The sequence below is a fragment of the Pinus tabuliformis genome, chromosome 3_2 (assembly GCF_031772625.1).
Source record: "Pinus tabuliformis cultivar Carrire ecotype Pingquan chromosome 3_2, CPIR1, whole genome shotgun sequence".
NCBI classification, from domain to species: Eukaryota; Viridiplantae; Streptophyta; class Pinopsida; order Pinales; family Pinaceae; genus Pinus; species Pinus tabuliformis.
Window position 1 is genome coordinate 112,839,518 of NC_142302.1, and position 19,077 is coordinate 112,858,594.

The following is a 19,077-nucleotide window of genomic DNA, read 5'->3' on the forward strand; positions in this document are numbered from 1 at the left end:
AGCTAGCTTTGGCACAGATCATAGACTATGTGGAAATCCTGCTTCTCAAACTTTCCAAAAACTGAACAGAAGCTTGGAGGTTATCCTCTTTCATATGCCAGGAGAACTATTTCGCTTATAGCATGTGAATATCGAATTAAAGAATTATGTTTCGGTAAAAAAAAATCAACAAAACATGTGTTCTTTCCCCTTGCAGGTTTCTCACCACTTGCAGAGTGGAAATTTATAGTTGGAAATTAGAATGCAATCATCACATTGTAATTGAGATTTTGCCATTGCAAACCATTGCCATTGCCATGTAAACTTCCAATAGCATACAAATCAACTGGATCTGCTACTATATTATAGTTCACATCTTTTACTAGAAGTTAGTATGCAAACTTGTTCAAATAGGTAAGATGCATTCCAAAATCAATGATAACGCACTCGCTTCCATATTTTTGAGTTTCAAATGTACCCTTGGGAATACGGAGTGTTTTTCCTTCCACACTAATTATTTCCAAGGCTATATAGTAGGAAGTTGGAAATAGAGTGGACCTCAAATGCAAAAAGTACTTTTAAAACCACAAGATCCCAGGACGACCTTACCCACAAACAAGGAGCTCTTCTCCGAAGTTGGAAAAATCATCGGTTTGAGTCGTGTTGTAGCCGAAGTGAAGATTGGGAAACTGTTGTTGCAAGACTAAATGTCTCATGATCGAAGGCTCCAATTATAATGGTAGTCTCTATATAAAAATAGTAGTAAATGTAATCGTACTGGAAATCCCAAAAGGTGTGTAGGTCATCTAAGTATGAACAAAAAATGCTACCATAGGAAGCATTGGTGTAAGACAAAGATTGCAAGGGATTATATATTGAATCATTCGACAACTGACTCAAGCCACCACCACCACATGGCTTTCAACTTGTCTAGATCAGGTCATTGTCCATGTCAAGGATAAAATACAACTTCAATGGAACCATATATCCTATGTCAACTTGCATCAAATATTGATAATCTCCCGAAGGGCTTATAGGACTATAATAGCTCTTGGACCAGAGGTTAGCACTCTATTATGCATAACTTGCAACCTATGCCCTCTGATGTAGCCTCTTTGACAAGTTTGGTGTATTAATTGAAATTTTGAAAGATTTTCGGCGTCTAGTAGCGGTGATATAAAAGAGTCTCTTCGTATTAGATGAAGTCTCCAAATTCTTTTCTTCTCTTTGAGAATATTTAACATTGTGTGCGTGATATCCACTAAGTACCGAAGCACACAAAGAAACCACATTAATGACTGAGACATGGAAAATACCAAGCCTTTCCATAATTGAACCCTGTTGACAAATACATGTCTGTAGAATGTGTCGTCGTCGTAGAGGCATAAATTAATAGAACAGGTCCTTGCCATATTTAAGGCCTATTAATAAATACACGTCTAGAGAATTGGCCATTGTAGTAAAGGCATAAATTAATGGCATAGGTCCCTTCAATTAATTGAAGTTATTAATTAGTGGTATTTTTATATTCGAAAAGTAAAGAGTTATTATTCATGTCGAAGTTCATATTAAAAATATTATGCCTAAGTTCTTTGTGCTTAGGTTCATGTGCCGAAGTTCCTAAGCACAATCAACTTCCACACAATCAACTTCTTCTTCTTCTTCTACATTGAAGAGTAACCTAGAGTGAGTTCGAAACTTATCCTCACTCAAGGTTACTTTGATTATTAACTCTGGCTAAGCATTCGTCGTCCAGTAAAGAATGAAGTGGTGGATTCCCACTATTACCTAAATAAATATATTAGTACACCATGTATGATGTTAAAAGAATAAAGTCTCCCCCGTTAAAGGCTCTCTCTGTAGATATTACCTCTATTATATTAAATTTCAATTTCCCCTCTACTAGCATCTACGAATTAAAACCTTATGCAGAACTAAATAATTCACCAATTCATCTTGCTCAGAAGTGTGAGTAGCACATAAATGAACTAATGAACTAATTCAGTGTGTGGAGCTTCTCACTCCCACACAAGTAAAATAAATAAAAATTTACTCCCACACCATTAAAAAATAAAAAATGTAAATAGTTCTAATCTTGATTCCCAATATAATAAGTATGAAAATTACTTCCAAGGAAAGAAGCCAAGTACTCCATCATTATTGATTTCTTCATTTAAAAGAGTAAAGGGCCCAAATTCCACTGTGGTGCTTGAACTGACCACACTCGATTCAATATAACCCCTCATTCAATACAATTTCTTTGATAGCACCAGTTTTTTCAATTTTTTCAATTGGACTCTCATAGGTCCAATATGTTCCATCAAAGACTTCAATTTAGGTAGACTTGGGGTTTTTAGTGTGGGTTGTATCCTTCATCACATGCTAATTTTTATGCTACTTAACTTAAGCTATCTATGATTCATTTTCATGGAATTTTAATTATTATGTTGCTCCACTTAAACTATCTTTGATTTCTTTTTTTTTTTAATTATTATGTTATTCCACTTAAACTATCTCTGATTTCTTTTCAAAAATATTCTAGAGGAATTCACGTACAGTATATGGGCCTCTTATGTAAACATTTGTAAACTGAAGGGAGGAGATTGACATGAAATTGCATTTTTTATTTTAAACTAATTTATTATTAGTTTTGATTGACTTTTTAGATTGACTTGTGTCGTTCTTGGCACGTTAAATATTATTCTCCTCATCTTAGGGTATATATGTTCTCCTTTTAAAAATAATTAAAAGGAATTTGGATATGGTATTTTCCTATTTCTAATATTCATAGAGTCTAGACATCCACCATTGTTGCACTATGTGAGTCTTGTGCTCATCAATTGTCTCTTTCATTACATTACAACCCAAATCCTTTACGAATCAACATTTGTCAACACTTAGGCTATCAAATTAACTGACTTTCATTATCACGCTTTGCAACATCGATCATGCTAGCAGCCACTTTTTCTAAGAGAAATCATAATAAGCCTTCCAGATTAAGAAACAGAAGAAACTCAACAATGAGTACATGCCCTATGTTCCAAGTCTAAAAGATCAAATGAAATGTACAATATTCACGTATATCATAAGAATCAAATTTGGGAAAAAAATGAAAATCGATTATTTTTTCATCAACATTAGACGATGTTTTTCACTTATCAAATATCAAAGCTAGCGAAACATATAGTCTCGCCTTTAGCAGCGACTAAAAATAGCCTCATGAAATATCACAAATAAAAAAGAGAAAACGATTGTATTGACTAAAAAAAACAATTTATCTGTGAAAGAATTCTGAATTCAATAATTTGAAAATGGTAACAATATAGAGATAATTGGTGTATTTATTAAAATAGACCAAATATTTCCACAACTTGTTGAATTTACAACTAAGTGTTTGCTGCAACTCATTGATGCATCATCAATGGAGGACACACTGTTTTCCACTGTAACACATGGGTTGTCTCATAAAAAGTCATTGACACTTTCCAAGTGATGCCGATTTCTTCAACCTAGATTTAATTATTTTTTCTCAAGCACCAGATAAGGAGGGAATTATGTTAGGCATCATGCTCTTTGGTGTTTTTTTCGCATGCCTGGGGACATATGTGTTGGGATGGGGTCCCCTAGGTCAGTTTGGGGCAAAATACCATGTTTTGATGTAAAATATTATAAAAATATGTAAAGTCCCCACGAATTGTGAATGTGGAGCACGTAGTTAGTTAGAAGTCAAAAAGGGTTTTTACCCTCATTTATGTAAAGTTGAGTTGGTTCTTGAGGATTGTATAGATAGGTGTGTCTTAGAGAGTCTAAGGCATAGCTATGTCTTTGGTCTATGGGTATGATGGAAGGATTCTAGAGAGTTAGTGCAGGAAAGAAAGTCCTAGAAGGGAAAAAGGCTCTGCAGCTAAGTGTGCAGAGGCCTAGAGTAGTGTCCACAGCTGAGTGCGTGGACCCCTGCAGCTGAGTGTGCAGGGAAGTTTTGAGTATGTAACCTTATACTAAAGATCAATAAAGAAGACCGTTAGAGAAATTCCTATTTTCTACCTGTTTCTTTCTGTTTTTATTTTTATGACATATCTTATGGTGAAGAAATGAATTTATGAATTAATGACGTATTGACACACGAATCTAATGAATGAATCTCTTTAATTGAACATAATGTGTGTTAAGTGTTTACGTGAAGAATATAATACCTTATGTTAAGTGTATCAATAACTCAAGTAGGTCTGTGTGGATTCCAATCTAATATTAGTCTATGATGCGTGTAAGTAGATAATCTCGTTGTTAAAGGTCCACAGAAGCAAATCGTAGAAATTCGTAGAGATTTGGGGGCCAATTAAGGGAAATTATAGTGCTAAGACTTAAAGGCTTAGAGATTTGCATGAAGGCAGATCTTGGTCATAAAAAGACATCACATTGATCTCTGGATGCAAAAACATGGTTCCATCATCCCCCCATACTGCTTCGGGTGAGACTTTAGCCTGCGCTATGTGGATTGATGCCAAAAGGTCCAGTTGTGTAGGGTTTTGTTTGGCACAAATAACTCTGAACCTCGGTCAGGATCCACTAAGCCAACAAGCGGTCTTGTTGTCAGGACCAGAATCTTCATAAAGAGATGTGTGATGTCGCATCACTAGAATCTAACCAAAAAGGAAATCGAGAAGTAGTTGGATAGAAAGATCCATGAATTCCGGCACAGGAGAACAAAAATCCACACCTCACAAAAGAGCAGTGGCTAGACAAATGTTTGTACACAGAAATACATGAAACTTTCTTTTGCACCTTCCCGAGTGAACTATACGAGTGGATACCTAAATTGGTAGATGACCAAAGAAGGTGGAGGCTTGACGGTCCAATAGTGTGGACTTTAGAGCTAGTACGGAGGTTGGAAGCCTCTGAAGATAAGATCGCGTGTGATTTTTAACATTGGCTTGATCAAGTTATAGGAGGATTTATTACGGAATTCATGGTTGACACATGAGTTAGTTACAACGACGCAAAGTGACGCTTCTTCAAGGGACCATGAGGCAAGTATTTGAGATCTCTGAATACCTGGATTAATATGCTCTTGTGTGAAAAACGGGCTATGCCATTTCCTTGATGTTTGGATCTATGGGAAGTGGATAGAGCTTTAGAAACCAAGAAAAAGTGGCTCCTGAATATAGCTCGCTAATTGGACCTCCTTCAAGTGACAATGAAGGGGTCATATTAGCCTCACCATGGAGCACTAGTTGATAAGGTAGGGTTTGTGTGGATACATCATCCATCCACACCACCTCAACCTTCACCTACACAACAGACACCTTCGCCCACACCACCACCACCACCGTCATTCAACATGTTGAATACAATGAAGTTTCCAATTTTCAAGGGCTTAGGAAGTGAGGATCTGGATTAGTTTTTCTTTGTTGCGAAGGTTGCATGGACAACACAATAAATTATGCATGATAATATGAAGAAGGCGCAATTGGTTACCACTCTATAAGATCATGAGCTGACATGGTACATTAACTACTGCACCGATAATCTGTTGGCATCATTAGCAGACACTCAGGCCACTTTGAACAAAGAATTCAGTAAGCCTAAGTCTGAATCACAATCAGTAATTGGATTTAAGGAAATCACAATCATGTCCAGTCAAATGCCCTGGGAGTTGGATCAAATATTGAAGTGCATGATCTGCGAAGCTAATATGTATCTTGCAGATAGTCAGCTTCACGAGTGGCTTGTAGCCTAGACCCTGCCCCACCAAAGGATTGATTTATCGCAGTAAAAGATAGGAACTTAGGCGGAAGCTCTGGAAATCGTAATGAGATTACATGAAACACCTATTCAGGATGCATCTTTGGGAGTCCAACAAATTCTCTAACAATTGTACAACCTCTGCATGGAATTGCATAGCTGAAAGAAAGAAAAGGAGGCTAGGCCAAAGGTGCATGAAGAAGTCTCATGCCTCAAGTGTACGAGTTAGGGGCATGATAAGGCTCATTTCCCTATCTTCACGAAATATATCATAAGGGGAGGGCCAATGCCCCTTAGTTAGAAAGCTCTAGCAGGATCAAGCACAGGGCCCCCGCTATGGTGCGTTATTTCTCAAATGGCTAGAGAACATGTAACATATAATTGTTATTTGTTGCAAAAGTTTGTATAGACACCACAAACATTATTCTACGATTTCTACAAATCATTGGGCCATGATGAGCGCCACTACCATAGCAATGAATTAATGATGGAGAGGATGCCTACATATAAAATACAAGTAGAAACTCAACCTATGTATGAGGGTGCTAGGGGAGGGCACAAAGGATATCAAGGGCGAGGACCTGGTAGAGGTCATGGAAAGGTCATTTGCTATAATTGCGGAACACCAGGGCACTACGCACGCGAGTGTGTGAGTCACACACGCCCGTCATGTCATTACTACACTCAACTTGACCACATGATAGAAGAATTCCCTGTTTTGATAGCCAAGATGCGGGAGAAGAAGGCACAACCTCAACATCCTACGCAGAACTTATAGATGATGAGGGTTGAACCCTGTGAAGAGGATCCAAATGTGATTATCGTGGTGAGAAGCAAGATCACAACTGGTGACAATAAAGGAAAGTGACCTAAGGAGGATGGACGGATCCGTAAGGTCCTAGAAAAGGAGTTAGGGTTTGATCTGGAGCACGTGAAGAAAACATTTATGGAGGCAAAGAAAAGCTTCACTGAGGCCTCCACCCCACAAATTGAAAGCAAACTGCGAGAAACTAATTCGCCTATAGAGGTTGACCCATCTGTGCTTACCACCTTCTTGGAGACTTTTATGAAACTACTACTTAATAAGAAGGTTGTAAAAGTGCTACAAGAATTGATAAACAAGTGTGCTAGTAAGGATAATTCTCCTGAGGGACACTGCATAGTCAAAATAATTGGTAAACATAAGGACATAATAGGGCATGAGATGAGGCTCACCACACAGATAGGAGACTATGAGATGGATGAAGTAATTTTTGATTTAGGATGTGATGTGAACGTTTTGCCTAAATAGACATGGGAAAGAATGGGAACACCTGCACTGTAGTGGTCTCTGATTCAGTTGAGGATGGCGAACCAGAAGAAGATTATCCCTATGGGATGTCTGCATGGAGTTACCATAGATATAGAAGGTGTGAGCACGCTGACTGTTTTTGAAGCGATAGAAATTGTTGATGACAACAATCCATACCCCACACTCCTTAGAATTGATTGAGCTATTGATATGAATGGGGTAATGAATTTGAAGAAGTGGACAATGTAGTTTGAAAGGAAATCACTCAGAATTGCAGTACCATTGGACCCTGCAAAAGGACTGCGGTATACTAAACTGGTTCACGACTATGAGGACAGTGATGATGATTTGGATCAAATCTATAAAATTACAGTGCGAGACCAAGACTAGATTAGTTCGACAACTAATGGAAGGATTGCATGGGACCGATAAATCTCCTGTATCTCAGAATCAAATGAAGAGTTTGAGCATTGGAAAGATAGGTTACATGAATTATCTATGCTACACTGCAACATGATGACCAAATCGATGCGTTGTGTGTCCTCAGAGGTAAGAATTTTACCTTATTAAGATGGTTTAACTAATGTAGATAATTTCCTAGATGCCTTTGAGTGAGAAGTACCTAAGGATCATTGCTTTCAAGTGTCGGATTTGGTACTGCATGATACGTCTTCACGGTGGTGAGGTACACACAAAGACAACTTTGATGAATGGCATGATTAGAGGAGGATGATGAGGTTGCGATTTGGTCACCTGGAAGTTCAGCTCACTCTGAAATATGATGGGAGGAATGAGTTATGCAATAATTTAGAAAAGTGGAGTAAGGTTTATGCAATGGATTCACAACCAAAATGGGCGCATTTATTTTTTCACACTCTAGATATAAGCCCTATGAATTGGTACCAGTAAACAGAGCTCTGCCATGGCACTGCAGAGTGGGATATATTAAGGGAAGGATTGTTAATGACCTTCCATTTCGAAGATGGGCTTGAAATCATTGATGAAGCTCTACAAGAGGTTAAGGTAGTGATCTTTAGAATACCAAAGGACCCTTTGGAGCTTGTTCAACTAGACCAGAGCACACAGCTGTTGTTGGGTTGTGTTATCTTCTTTCCACGACTAGGTACCCTAGTTAACCGGGGGGTTAGAGGGGGGGCGTAGCCCCCACTTTGTTGTGCTGATTGCACAACAATGGGGTCACAGGGGGGTTATCCCACCCTGTACGAGGGTTTATGGGGGTGGTTAGCCCCCTCTACGGGGTCTAGAGTAGCACCGTCAGGGATTTTTTTTTTGGACCCTATATTAGGTGGGCGGACCTACCTATGGTTTTATGCACGATTTTCACACATGGTTTTGGGTGCAGTGGTTTTCAGTCTATTGTATTGGATGCTTTGGCATCTATATATATTTATTGTCACATCGAAAGGAACATAATGAAAAAACAAGCTTGTAGTCCCAGTTTTGGGCTCCAGGGGAAAATATCTGTGTATATGTATTTTATGTGTTATGCTCTCACATTTTTTATTTTCTGTTCTTAGAATTCGTATGCAGGTAATTTTTGTACGGTGTTAAAACCTACATTTGGTATTAGAGTTGTTTTGGCTTTAAGGGGATGCATTTTTTGCTAAGGAGTTTTTCTCTGGCCTGTGGCAGACCTCAGTTTAGTGGGAGAACTGCTAGACCGATTCTGGTGTTGAAAGAAGATGGCGAGTAGTGGAAAGATAGAGACCGAGAAGCTTAATGGTTAGAGTTTTTAGTTATGGAAAATAAATATGGAGGATCTGTTGGTAGACAAAGATTAGTGGATCGTGGTAGATATTGGTACTAAACCAATGGGAGTGTCTAATGAAGAATGGATTAAGTTGGATCGGAAGGCAAAGAGCACAATATGATTTTTTGTCTCATATTCAGTATTGTTGAATGTATGAGGGGAAGCTCCAACCAAGGCTTTGGTGGACAAGTCAGGGACTTGATACCAATCGAATTCTTTGGTGAATAAACTGTTCCTATGGAAAAAGTTGTATAACCTGAGGATGTAAAATGGAGACTCAATGATAGAGCATTTGAACTCAATGAATATTGTGGTAAGTCGGTTATTAATTGTTGATATTAAAATTTCAGATGAAGATAAGTACATCAGTTTCTTGTATTCTCTACCAGATTCGTGGGATAGTCTGGTTATTGCAATAGGTAGCAATGCAATTGCCTTGCAGTTTGATGAAATAGTCTCATCCTTACTGACAAAGGAGATGAGACAGAAAAATATGGAGAGCCAGAATGGTGATTCCTTGCTTGTACAAGGAAGGTCCCAGAATAGAAACAAAAATATGTCATCGAGTGGGAGATCTAAATCTCCAGGAAAACCTATAAAGGTGTGGTGGAAATGTGGAATGGAAGGGCACTACAAAAGGGATTGTAAATCTAAAGCTCCTGATAAAGGAAAGGGATTTGATGATGCTCCTTTTGTAGAGGCGAAAACCACCTCAGATGAAGCTGGGGATGTGTACTTGGCTTCTTCAAGTACACATGTAAATCATGAGGCATGGTCGATTGACTCAAGTGGATCCTTTCACTTCACTCCCCATAGAAAGTGGTTCTGTGAGCATGAGAAATATGATGGTGGTGATGTCTTCATGCGGGATAACAAGAAGGCTAAAATCGTTGGTCGTGGAAAAGTCCAGTTTAAGTTGTAAGGTGGAAGGATTAGAACACTTCCAGGTGTTCTACATATTCTTGCATTGGCCAGAAATTTGATTTCTATAAGCATGCTAGATGATGGAGGTGTAAAAATAATGTTTGAGAAGGATACCTGCAAGATGATTTCCGGAGCACTCATATTGATGCAGTGAGTTCAGATTGGAACTTTGTACAAGTTGCAAAGTAGAACTATTATTGATGGATGCAATGATTCTGTGGTTCTAGAAAGTGGAGCCGAAAATCTAGTGGTCCCTGAAGAAAAGACCATGCTATGGCATCAAAGGCTTGGACATAGTGGAGAGAAGGGATTTCAAATAGTTCATGATAAAGGTATGGTAGAAGGTATGAATAATAGCTCTATTGATTCTGATTTCTATGAAAATTGTATATATGGGAAGCAGAATCGGGTGAGTTTCCCCTCTAGTGGTAAGAGGGTGAAACAGATATTAGAGCTTATGCACAGTGATGTGTTTGGACCTGTGAAGGTTCGATCACTAGCTAAGTTTGTGTACTATGTATCATTTAGAGATGATTTCTCAAGGAATACATGGATATATTTTCTTAAGAAGAAATCTGAAGTCTTTGACAAGTTTAAAGAATTTGAGGCTCTGGTGGAAAACCAGACAGAGAAGAAGATAAAGGTGTTGAGGTCAAATAAAAATGGAGAGGTTTGCGAGAAGGAATTTGAATAATTCTATAATAAGTGTGGTATAGCAAAACAAAAGACTACTCCATACACACCTTAGCAAAATGGAGTTGTAGAAAGAATGAACAAGATGTTGATGGAAAGTGCAAGAAGCATGCTCAGTGGTGCTGGGTTAGGACAGGAATTCTGGGTAGAGGCGGTGGAGACAACATGTTACCTAGTCAACAGATCACCTTCATCGGCATTGGAGGATAAGATTCCACAAGAGGTATGGATTGGTAAGAAACCCTCTCTTTCACATCTGAGGGTATTTGGATGTGATGCATAATCACATGTTCCAGAGGAGAAAATAACAAAGTTGGATAGTAAATATGAAAAGTTCATCTTTATTGGGTAAAAGGATGGTTTGAAAGGTTATAAGCTTTGGGACCCAGTAACAAGGAAAGTTTTGTACAACTAAGATGTGGTGTTTATAGAGGTGAAAGATGTTATTAAACATGAAGTCCTACCAAAGGAACATAAGAAGATAGAGTTTGAGCTTAAGGAGGAAGAATCAGACTCTACAACGGAAGAGGAATCAAAATATGGAGAGCCACAAACTCTGGTTGTGAGAAGATCAGTTCGAGAAAGAAGGTAGCCAGAAAGGTATAGCCCATGTTCTTTCTGTTCAAATTTTGCGTTATCTACTACTGATGATGATCCAAGAGCTGTGAAGGATGTAGTAGATTCAGAGGATGGAAAACTCTAGAAAGAGGCCATGGTTGGTGAAATGGCATCATTGCACAAAAATGAGGCTTGGGATCTGGTGGATGTGCTTGCTGGAAGGAAACCCATTGGCAACAAATGGGTATTCATGAAGAAAATGAATGTAGAAGGAAATGTGGAGAAATATAAAGCTCGGTTGGTAAAAAAAGGTTATTCCCAAGTGCCGGGAATTGGTTTTGCTGATATTTTTTCTCCTATTGCCAAGGTAGTTTCTATTAGATTACATTTATCTGTTGTTGTTGCTTTTGATTTTGAGGTAGAACAGATGGATGTGAAGACAACATTTCTTCATGGGGATCTAGAAGACGAGATCTACGTGAAGCAATCTAGAGTCTTTGCGGTGAAAGGTAAGAAAGAACTGGTATGCAAGTTAAATAATTCTTTGTATGGGTTAAAACAGTCACCAAGGATGTGGTATCAGAAATTTGATACATTTATATGGGGACTTGGCTTCACCAGAAGAAAAGTAGATCACTGTGTGTATTTTAAATTAATTGGTGACCATGTTATTTATCTAGTCTTGTATGTGGATGATATGTTGCTGCTTGGAAATTACAAATAAATTATCCAGGATTTAAAGACCCAATTGTCCTCCAAATTCGACATGAAAGATCTTGTTGCTAGAAACTATATCTTGGGCATGGAAATTAAAAGACATTGGGAAAAGAGGAAGCTCTCGTTAAACCAGAGGAAGTATGTCGAGACAATAATCCAGAGGTTTAATATGCAAGATAGTAAACCAGTGAAGGTTCCTATTCCTGTAGGTGTAAAGTTATCTATTGAACAGTGTCCCAAGACAAATGAAGAGGAAGAGGACATGTCCTATGTTCCAAATGGTATGTACTAGACCAGACATTACACATCCAGTGGGAGTATTGAGTAGGTTTATGTCAAAACCTAGGAAGGAGCATTGGACAACAGTGAAGTAGGTCTTCAAGTATTTGTGTGGCACTAGTGATTATGTTTTTTTCTACCAAGGAAGAGCATGATTGGACAAAGTTTTGGATATTCATGGCTTTGTTGATGCAAACTAGGATAGACATATGGATCAGAGAAGATTTACAATTCGGTATGTGTTTAACCTATTTGGAGGTGTAGTCATTTGGATGAGTTAGAAACAATCTGTAGTGGCATTATCAACTACAGAAGCAGAATACATGGCAGCCACTCATCCAAGCAAGGAAGAAGTTTGGTTGCAGAGATTGTGTTCAAGTATGGGGTTAGTACAGGGAGTTATAAGGATATACTGGGATAGCCAAAGTGAAATTTTCTTGGCAAAGAACCCTACTTATCATTCAAAGGAAAAGCACATTGATGTTCAGGATCACTTTGTGCGAGATATGATATAAGACAAAAGGGTCTTGCTAGTAAAGGTGGATACTTTGAAGAATACTGTAGATGCATTAATAAAATCTGTGAGCTCTAAGAAGTTTTGTTGGAGTAGAGAAACAATGGGCGTTGTAGGGCTAGATAAATGACAAAGCTCTCTTGTGGCCCCCTATGGAAAGAAAACAACAAGTGGGAGAATGTTGGGTTGTGTTATATTCTTTCCATGACTATGTTCCCTAGTTAACTGGGGGGTTAGAGGGGAGGTGAAGGCCTCTGTTCATTGCATAGTGGGAGGGGTCACAGGTGGATTTGAGGGGGAAGGTTAGCCGCCTCAATGGGGTCTGGGGAAATGCCCCAGGGAAATATTTTTTTGGAGGCTATATTAGGTGGGGGAACCTACCTATGGTTATGTGGATGGTTTTTGTACATGGTTTTGGGCGTGATGGCTTTCAGTCCATGGTATTAGATGCTTCGCCATGTATATACATGTATTATTAAATTGAAAGGAACATAATGAAACGTCAAACTGGCAGTCTGGGTTTTGGGATCCAAGGGAAAATATTTTTGTATATGTGTTTTATGTGTTATCTTCTTGCATTGTTTATTTTCTATTCTTAGAATTTTCTATGCAGGTAATTTATGTACGAGGTCAAAACCTATAGCTATGCCATGAGCTAGAATCCTATAATGTGACTGTTGAGGGGGAGGATGAGGATCCAAGGAATATCAATATCCTAGAGGCAAAAGGCCATCGTGTAGTTGAAGGCCAGCAGATAGAGAAACCAGACATCACCGCCCCATCAAAGACTTGGCAAGGGAACATTGGTACTAAAGCAAACCAAAATCTGGGAAGATCTAGGATTACTGGGATGATGCCACGATAGATAAGGTTGTTGAATTTCTCCGTGAATATCACGATTCATTTCCTACAAAATTTTTGGACCTAAAAGGCATCATAGGTGACTTGGGCATGATGAAGATTACCCTGAAGCTGAACATGAAGCCTATTAAGTAGAGGCCATATTGCCTTAACCACAAACACAAAGAAAAGTTCCACTTGGAATTGGACAAGATGCTTGAGGCAAACATTATTGAACTAGTGGAGGAATCTGATTCGATGAGCCCAATGGTAGTAAAACAAAAGAAACAGAGGGGAGAAATATGGATTTGCATAGATCTGAGGAAACTTAATGATGCATGTGTCCATGATCCTCTTCCCACACCATTTACTAATTAGGTACTAGATAATGTTAGAGCACATGAGGCATATTCATTCACTAATGCGTTCCTTGGATACTATCAAATTAATATCGTTCTAGAGGATATGAGGAAAACAACCTTCGTGACAGAATGGGGTTGTTTCCAGTATACGGTGATGCTGTTTGGACTCAATAATGTGCCAGCAATATTATCTCGCGTAGTCATCACGATGTTCAAGGAGTTTATTCACAAATTCTTGGAGGTATATTTTGATGAATGGACAGTGTTTGGGTTAGTAAAGTGTGATGTATCTAGTCTACACTTAATGTTGGATACGTGCTGAAGGTATCAGATCATGCTGAACCTGAAGAAGTGCTTATTTTGTGTCCCTTTTGAAATTTTGCTATGTCATGTGGTGTGCAAGGAAGGAATAATGGTGGATCCCACCAAGATCATGGAAATAGTCAATTTGGGGGCCCCAAGGAGTGTCAAACCATTGCACGCAACATTGGGCCATACTGGATATTATCGAATGTTCATCAAGGCTTATGCCTATATTATCGCACCAATGGAGAAGCTATTAAAAAATGAAGCTAAATTCCGTTGGGATGAAGAATGTCAACGCAGTATGGATGTATTGAAAAAAAAGATGGACACCATACTGATCTTCATCTTCCTAGGTTGGAAGAAGTAATTCCACATACACGAGGACGCTTTGTGTATTGCATTGGGAGCAGTGTTGACAGAAGCTCATGAAGGGGAGATGGATCATCCTATAGCATTTGCAAGTAGAAAGTTCTCAAAAGTTGAGAAGAATTACTCAACAATAGAGCATGAAGGATTGGCTATGGTGTACGCGCTCCAAAAGTTTAGACACTATCTGTTGGGCAGAAATTTCAAGATGTACACAAACCACTCTGCCTTGAAGTACCTAGTCAATAAGCCTGTGTTGGGGGGGGGGGGAGTTATGCAGATGGCTGCTGTTATTTCAAGAATATGACTTTGATGTAATTATGAAGAAAGGAAGGCTAAATGTAGGACCTGACCATTTGTCGCGAATTGAAATAGGGTAGGAGCCTCCTAATTTGGAAGAAGGGTTTCCTGACATGAAACTTTTCACAGTGTGCATAGCGGATAACCACTTCATAAATATTATCCACCTTTTGACCAGACGGATGACTCCAGAAGGATACACCAGTTAGAAGAAGAATGAGTTGGTAGTACGTGCTGCTGAGTTTTTAGCAATTGCATGACACTTATATAAGATGGGATTGGACGAGATATTCTGACATTATGTGCCCAATTTTGAATGGAATAGCATCCTCGCTGAAGCTCACAGAGGAGATGCAGGAGGACATTATGTAGGAAAAGCCACATCGCAAAAGATTTTGCACGTGGGTTTATGTTGGCCTACATTATATAGGGATACCAAAGCATATTGTAGGGTGTGTGAAGCATGTTAGAGAATGGGCAGGCCATCATGGAGGGATGAGTTGCCTCTAAATCCTCAGGGGTCATTACAACCATTTGAGAAATGGGCAATCAACTTTGTAGGACCGATTCAGCCCCCAGGCAAGAAGACCGGGGTGCGCTATATCATCACTACGACAAAATACCTTACCATATGTGTGGAGGCACAACCTGTGAAGGATTGTACAAGATCCACAATAGCTAGAATCTTGTTTGAGTACGTGTTAACTAGGTTTTTCTACCCAAAGTGTTGATGAGTGATCGCGGTACACACTTCCTCAATGAAACGATCAGCGTGCTCACGTAAGAGTTCAAGGTGTATCGTCAAAAGAGTACACCATATCGTCCCTAATCTAATGGAATAATTGAGGCTTCCAACAAGAACTTGGATAATGCACTTACAAATATCTGAAATGCACAATGGAATGATTGGGATGTGCGCGTATTGACAGTATTATGGGCGTATATAACTACTTGCAAAAAGCTAACAGGTCAGACAAATTTTTGATTGGTCTACAACATAGAAGCTGTGATCCCTATGGAATATATAGTGCCTAGTCTACGCATAGCAGCTTTCACAGGGATGGAAAACCGTAGAGCCTTGGAAGAGTGGCTTGCACCTCTAATGGAGCTTGAAGAAGACAAATTATTGGATGGATTCCATCAGCAAGTCTAGAAGGGATGTGAAAAATCTTGGTATGATCACCACATCAATATGCACACATTCAAGGTAAATAATTTGGTATTATTATATGATAGTAAGTTCGCTAGGTTTCTATGAAAGTTTCAGATGCATTGGTTGGGGACATATGTCACCAATGAAATCACAAATGGGGGCGCAATTCAGTTTGCAAAGAAAAATGAAGAACCTTTTCTGCGAAAGGTGAATGGAAGCCGATTGAAGCCGTATGTAGGAGATCTAGATCAATGACTATATGATGTCCAGACAGTCTTAGTGCTCCAGGCAACTGCAAGGGAGCGCAAGACTATAAACTACACTGCCCTATTTTGGGGACTACGCGACAAGGTGGCTGCACGGAAAAGAGTGATGTCACAGTACCAGAATCCACATGAATGGAGCTACATCATGGAGGGAGATACCACATAGCATAGCCCGAAAGTGACCGTTAGAGTCACTATTCATGATTTGATAGCCCAGAGACGGTTTACAGGAGTGGGTGGGGAGCATTTAAGGCTGAAATGTTTGGAGATCTACTGTGAAATTGACATTAATGGACGAATTTTGGGGGGCACATTTAGATCTGAATTTGAATTCTCCTATAAATTACACGTGCCATTCCAATAGAGAAAAAATTTCACCATTAGAGTTTTTGAGTTATGTTGTTTGTTGCTTATGAGTCACTCGTTGTTTGAGGATTTGATCGTGATCCCTACTAAGACTGTGAGAACTGGGGAGACATTTCATCTGAAGGAGCTGCTGCAGAGGTGGTGAGCACAAAAGCTCCATCTCCTATGCCTAAGGCTCCAAGGTCACCTATGTCGAAGTCTACAACTGTGCAAAAGATCCAAAAGCCAAAGAAAGACAAGCAAAAGAGGCCTATGCTAGTGTGCAAGTCACCTAGGAAGCATTCTGTTACCCAAACGTAGAAGAAGGATAAGCACCCTGAGAAGGTTGTAGATTCCAAGGCTGAAGAGGGCACTAGAGATATAGATGTTGAGTGCGTGGAGCCCATCACCAAGTTGTTTAAATATACCCCTCCACATAAAGGGAAGGTGAAGGTCACCAAGTACCCAGACTCAGAGAAATTCATTATTCACATGCCCTTGATGCCAGAAAATATAACCTTCGAAGCTCAGCACTTGCTGTAGGTCCCTCTATTAAAGAAGGAGGATTGGGACCTGGCTGACCATGAGAGGTTCCCCCACCTCGTGATGGAAAATTATATGAGATGAGTGTGTTAAAAATAGTCAGGGGTCACTGAGTTGTAGTCAGTTGAATGGATCTGCGAAGTAGAGAAATCCGGGTTGTTGAACCTATTGTGGGTGCCCGATTACCACCGGTCTAACTTTAGTACCACTTGTATATGGTAGCTGCTTGCTCTAATGCATGATGATTGCTTATGTTTTGGCATGCCTGTCCCCATCACGAATATACTCATCTGCAGGATCAAACACTTACCGCATGAGGGTTTAAATCTAGGCAAGGAGTTTGGCGAAATGACAGGCAAGAGGGACTTGGCAGAGAGGATGAAAGATAAATTCGAGCTTATCAAGAAATCATGTGGCTACTCCATAACATCCATCAATTATCTGGTGGTGAAGATTTTTACCCAAATACTAGCCGACAAAGTTATGAGGATGTGTCACACAGACAAGGTTCTGATGCCTGTAATCTCGTTAGTTGCACAATGCACAAATGGCGTGCAGTTTAACTGGTCACACTATTTATGTAGTGAGTTCCTTGTGAATTGTCACAAGGCCCAAGATGAGAGCAAGACCTTCCACTACGCATGGCCACTTCTCTGCATTATGCTGGCTGCATGGGATCTCCCGGAGGACAGCCAGTTTCCTCCATTAGAGGCATGATTACCAAAGGCCACACAGTTTTCCTTCCTCTGGGCCATGAATGACCACGCGAGCCACGAAAATGAATATTTTATGGGTGTGGACGGAGTCGAGCTTTCGCATGGACATCAACCAGCACCCGTGGTTGTCCCCAACCATGTATGAAAAACTATATGAATATGCTGAGTTCAAGGCAGACTTCCACCGCGTTTATATCCAGGCGCGAAACGACCCACAACAGAATTTGTTCGATATGCCATACCTAGTTACCAATGATGTTGTACAGGAAGTGATAAAGTGCTCGCTAGTCGATTGGCATACACCACCTGACTTGGCCGCAGGTACCAGCAAAGGCACAGGGAGGTCAGCGGAGAAGTGAAAGGATGTAGTGAAGTAGGCGGTGCAAAAATCGATTACACAACGAAAGAAGGAGGCCAAAGAGAAGGCCTAAATGGAAAAGGAGCACTCCACAAAGGAATAGGCTAAATAAGAGCAACGTGACTATGAGCAAAGCAGAAAATATCCTTCTCCTGAAATCGAGGAGGAAGAGCAGTTGGCGCAGGGCGGTGGAGGCGATGAGGGGTAGAACACCCCATTTCGAGTAAGGAAGCACAAAGAACATCAGCAAGAGGGGTCTCGGAAGAAGATAAAGGTGACTAAACTGCAAGTGGATCCCATTACACTGATGGAGGGCAATCTTGATGAGATCGGGGACAAAGTGTGGGACACTACAACCGAACTGTTGTAACAATTCGAGCAACAGTACAAGTAGTAATTCGGTAATGTTCAGAAGGATATGTGCAAACTTTAGATCTAAACCAACATACTACAGGTGGGAGAAGGTTAGGTGAGTCCCACACAGACAAGCTTGGAACTAAGGACAAGTCAGGCTATCGAGTTAGTCAAGATAATGGACCTCAGGATAGTTGCGTTGCGAGAAGGGTCCCTGAGCCTGAAATCGACCAATGACAAGATCATCATTAGCACCATGAAGAATGCCAGGCTCAATATTGCAGTGCTCCCTAATGTGTTTCTTCATGTACTGCAGACAAGAGTGGTAGCAGAATAGAGAGAGCGACAGTAACGCGCTCTTAGTTTAATAAGAGAGTATTGGGTGAAAAATGAGAAAATTTTCACCGAGAAGACGTGGGCCTTGAAAGAAAGAGATATGATCCACGCGCAGAATGCCCAGTTGGTGGCTGAAGTTGAAGAGGCGTGTAGAACAATGTCAGAGTTGCACATACCTGAGGATGCACAACTAGATGCCAAGATCTAGAATCTACCGTTGAGTGTCTGTGATGCAAAGAAAGAGGTTGCAAGAGTTCAATTTAAACTCAATATGAAAATCACGGAGCTAGTACTCAAGTCATAGCCTTCAACTCCACCCAAGGTCAAGGAGTAGCGTGGAGCTCCCATCAAGGAAGGGATAGCT